Below are 5,044 nucleotides of genomic sequence, written 5' to 3' on the forward strand. Positions count from 1 at the left end.
TTTTTTAATGTCAAAATGGGACACAACTCTTGATTGTTTGACCGTTCAATTAACAAAACATGAGAGTCTCCTCTTTGATCTGTTTTTGATTCCCGAATGACCACCCTAAGCGTACATCCATCTGCTGTAATACTTACGACTTGAATCTGCAGGGGACGGGAAGTCTGTGAATTTTTACTTAATGCTGTGTACTCGCTTACTCGGAGAAAACCGAAAAAGGCTAACAGGAACACCGCCTTAAACATAACAGCTTCAAAATTAGAGGAGCCCACTGATCCAAGGGATTGTGTCAATTGTTTTAAAATGGGGGACGTTATTGGGGCACGCGTGTCAAATCTATTCCCACCTCTCCTGGCACCCTCTAGTAACTTGCCTATAATGAAAAACTTATCCTGCAGACCTTTAGCTTTATGTACATAACTAATTGCACTTACATATACATATGTTTTGATAGTGGATGCGGAGCGCTGATTCAAGGACAAATAAGATTACATAATTGTTCTACAGGTACCGGCCACACCCCAGGGAGCTGATATAGATTTATGTAATTCTCATATTGCTTAAATGCGTTTAAGTAAGTGGACCAAGTTCCTTGAGCCATAGAGTTCTCTAACAGCCTACAAACTTCACTGTTCAAATCTGCCAAACATGGGGTGGTATTTGTACAGGCTTGGAATCCGCCTCTGCGGCCAGGGGCCTGATTTTTTCCCACTGTAAGCGAGAGATGGAGTCAGCAATTTCATTTACACACCCCGGTATATGTTCAGCTTTTAACAGGATATTTGACTGCAAACAGCTTACGACAATCTTCCCACCCGCACTGTCTGTAAACAACTCTAAAGCGTCATTTGTTATCCAAAGCTGGTCAAGCATTACTGTCACCCCATTATAACTATCAAGGAAATCAAGCCATGCCCCTAGGTCTGCCTTCATGTTACATGTTACTCTAATCTTGTAATGGGGACGAGTAATCCCCCTAGTGGCATCGATAAGTCTTCTACAGAAAGCACGCCCTGGCCTTATAACACGACATGCAAATTTCAGGGAGCCAATCAGAGATTGAAGTGTTCTAAGTGTAATTTTGCTGGCTGATAAGATTACGTGAATATTATTTTTTAATTCTGATAATTTATCCGAGGGTAGTCTAAGTACCATATTGACTGTGTCAAATTCTATTCCCAAAAATGTGAGGACAGTACATGGGCCCACTGTTTTATTGTCTGCCAGGGGAACGTTGAGCAAATTGCAAAGCATTTTAAATTCACCCATAGCCTCGGAACAGTGAGGTGTATCTTTTTCCTCTCCGAATAAGAAATCATCCAAGTAATGTAACGACTGCCCTGGGGTCCTTTTGACGCCCATTCTAGAAAACTGGAAAAAATTTCAAAAAGTGCACAGCTTATACTGGCTCCCATAGGAAGGCATTTATCAAAGTATATCAAACCATCCAGGTGAAAACCTAACTGATCAAAATCCCCTGGGAAGACTGGTAATAACCTGAAAGCAGACTTAATGTCCATTTTAGCTAATAACGCACCCCTACCTAACTTCTGAACTAACACTACTGCATCATCTATACTAGAGTATTTGACGGAGCATGCCTTCTCTCGTCAATGATATCATTAACTGAATTGTCTACAGGATGTGAAAGGTGATGCATCATTCTAAAATCCCAATCCTTCTTAGGAACCAAGTCTAGTGGAGAAATACGCAATGTTGGCAGTGGCGGGGTATTGAGAGGACCACTTATCCTGCCAGCTAACAATTCCTTTTGTATTTTGGCCCTGGCAATATCTAAATTTTTATACTATTTAAATTTTTTGCAAAAGATGGACTGCGCGGACCACAATAATGTAGGGGAAAATCCCACCTAAAACCATCTAACAATTTCCTAGCAACGTTATGATGAGGGTAATTCTGCAATAGCTTAGCTAACTGATCAAGATTTATGGGAGATTTTCCAAATGAATACAATGAACCACACTCTTGATTGGAATGTTTTGCCTTTGTTCCCCTTTGAGGACTTATGTCTACATTGTGTTTGGGGGTGTTGACCCCCCCTCCCCCCAGCATACTGAACAGGCATGTCTAAATCTACACCTAGCCTCGAAGGCGCAGTGTCCCCTATTAAATTACCAACATTCTGTATTGGTGCGAAAACTAACAGACTGGGTTTTGGATTTAAAACTATCGTTCCCAGCTGACTGGGAGCTACCTCCATGGGGGTATCATTACCTGACCTTTGCTGGCCTACAGGGGCAGGTGGCCTTTGTGAGGTCACATATAGGAGCCACAACTCACTATCGATAACTCCCCATGATGAACTTGGATATTTGACTTTTTTTATTCTATATTGTTCATCATACTTGGCCCATGGGGAACCCGATCTGTAAGCTGCCAGCCTTTATCCCTCATGTATTTCAATAATTCCTGAGCCTTACCTGGATATTTTTCTAGCAAAATATCATGAAAGCACTGGTCCAGACCTGGATGTTATAGATTGGCCTTGCCTCCAGGTGTTTTTGTACAACCAATCCGCCCCCTTTGAATACGATATCACCCCCAGCCTGACCATTTCTCTCATGAGATCCCAAGCGGACTTCAATGATATTCCTAAACCTATGAATTCCCCCGCCCATATTTTTTTCTTTCAATTATAAGGGAAAGTGCACGTGTTATCCTATCCCATAAAAAACGCATCACAACCGGCACCGGGCCTGAAAGGCAGTCCGGGCCCATAATCCACTCGATCCCGTTGTATTACCTGACGGCCCGGCCTGTGGTTCATTATGTTCCTCCGTTGATAGTCAAACGATCGGCTCTTTTTTTCTCGTAGGCCTACTAGTCACACGTGGTTCTGTCTGTACTTCGACGTCGGAATTATCTGACTCATTCGACGAAAATCTCTCTGGGGCTCGTCTTGGATGTTTTCCAGGAAGTCTCGCCTTTCCCGGACGTTTCTGTGACTTCCCCATATCCAAAAAAACGTTTGATGGATGAAAGTAAGGACGATTTCGCTGGATTGATGATGGAGGAAAAAAGATGCTACCTTAATAGTATGGCTGGCTGGCTACAAAGGCCGGAAATGAAGATCGTGGGGGACGCTTGTAATATTTCCGATCATGGTCCTATACGCTTACCATAATTCTTTAAAGCTTACTACCCCGGACATTTAATTTTTAAAGTAGCTTGCACCACAATTCTGGGACAGTTTGCTCAACTGTCCCAGGGATGCTTGTTTTAAAGGGCATTTATCATATATGAAACGATAAATGCAGTTTTTTGCATTGTCTGTATTGTATACCGGTATACTATTTATTGTCCACCGGTATACTTCGTATTTCCTGCCGATACATTTTGCATTGCCTACCGGTATACTTGGTAGTGCCTACCGGTATACTTGGTATTGCCTACCGGTATACTTTATATTGTCTACCGGTATATTATGCATTGTCTACCATATCATCTTAACAAATACACGAGTAAACGAGCTAATCGGCAAACTATAGTCCTATAACAGGTTAGTCAATTTTGGAACTACGATATAGTTTTTTTTAGTTTTATTGGAATACATTGTATTGTTGTTATCACTAAGCCATTTCGTTGGTATGACTAGCGATTACGTCGGGGGTAGTTCACATTTTCTCACAACGAATACCGATTGAGTTACCAGCCTTAGATATCTTATTAATGTGCGGTACCAATGTTGTTTACTGACAAAAATACAACACAGAAGTATGAAACAATGGGACCAACTCATAAACAACGTCACAATCTGAGATAGTGCGAGGCCACGTCTCGCGGAGGGCCGACCCTATAGTACAGATGGGACATAACGATACCCAAACCGCGACCCAGCCTCTACATTTCCGTGCTTTTATTGTCTTTATCGACATTTAATCACACTTTCACTCCTCAATATCTCAATAAACAAGTCATAATGATAAAAATCAGTCCAACACGAGAAATCAAATTCCCCCAATCTTTCGACTTTATACTGAAATTGACATTGCCCGTGTTGTGACTAGGATGGCCCCAGTCGTCTTTAAAGCCTCTTACGCCTTATGTTTTCTCCGTTTGAATGACTCAAACATCTCACGGGCAAGTTTCACTTTCAGAACACTGCCTGTCAACGAGGTCGCTTTGGGCGCAAAGGAGACACACTCTGTGAAATCATTTTTAACAGTTTCTCGTTAAGTATTCAGACTTACAAAAAGTGATATTTTAGAAAGTGGTTGCTGTTTGCTTCTTACAGGTTTAACAACCGATGTAAAGTAATTTAGTTTGCATCGATTTTCTACAATGAATGAAGTTTCACGTTGTTGTAATTTATAAGGGAGGAAACTAATTAAATTCCAGAAGACTAACAAATATCACATGTTACAAATTGTCTCATAAAAGATACGTAACCTACATGTAGCAAAGTATATGGTAAAAAGGGATTGTGGATTGTATCACATATACCCGAGTGTTTGTTTTGTTTCACTATCTAATGTTCCAATAACACAAAGGCCATTTAAAAACTCCCTCCCTACATGTAATATTTATTATTTTCAGGGAGACTACGGTTTGTTTCTGTTGGGTCTTATCGTTAAAATGATAAATACATATACTACCCATTTTAGTATTATATTACTGAATCGTGCAAACGATACCGAACAGGACACCTCACGACGTCACATTGTGTCTAACAAGAGGCAAACCAGTCGTCACACTACGATGTGTCTCAGACAGAGCTGAAAGTCAAAAATGGGCGATGTAAAGGGAGACGTTAGGAAGGATAAAGTAGTAAGTACTCCACCATACCACGTGATTAGTGATGTGAAAAGTGAACACAAAAGTTCGATTATAATGTACCAATCTAACTACCATATCCCAACAACGCGACAGACCTTAATGTCAACACAGATACTGTCTCCATGTTTCATTTACTACATTTTTTATAGACAAGATGTTCAAATATTCAATTGAGGCTTAAAAACTGACTATTACGTCTTCCCTTTGCGGTACCTTTATGACGTCATAAAGGACAATTGGTGTCGTA

General features: G+C 40.8%; 1 pseudogene; it reads right to left on the reverse strand.

Annotated features, from left to right (window-relative positions):
- Positions 1-1,939: 1,939 nt before the first annotated feature.
- Positions 1,940-2,975, reverse strand: LOC138316482 (uncharacterized; annotated as a pseudogene).
- Between the last annotated feature and the right edge of the window lie 2,069 nt (positions 2,976-5,044).

The sequence above is a fragment of the Argopecten irradians genome, chromosome 2 (genome assembly GCF_041381155.1).
Source record: "Argopecten irradians isolate NY chromosome 2, Ai_NY, whole genome shotgun sequence".
NCBI lineage: Eukaryota > Metazoa > Mollusca > Bivalvia > Pectinida > Pectinidae > Argopecten > Argopecten irradians.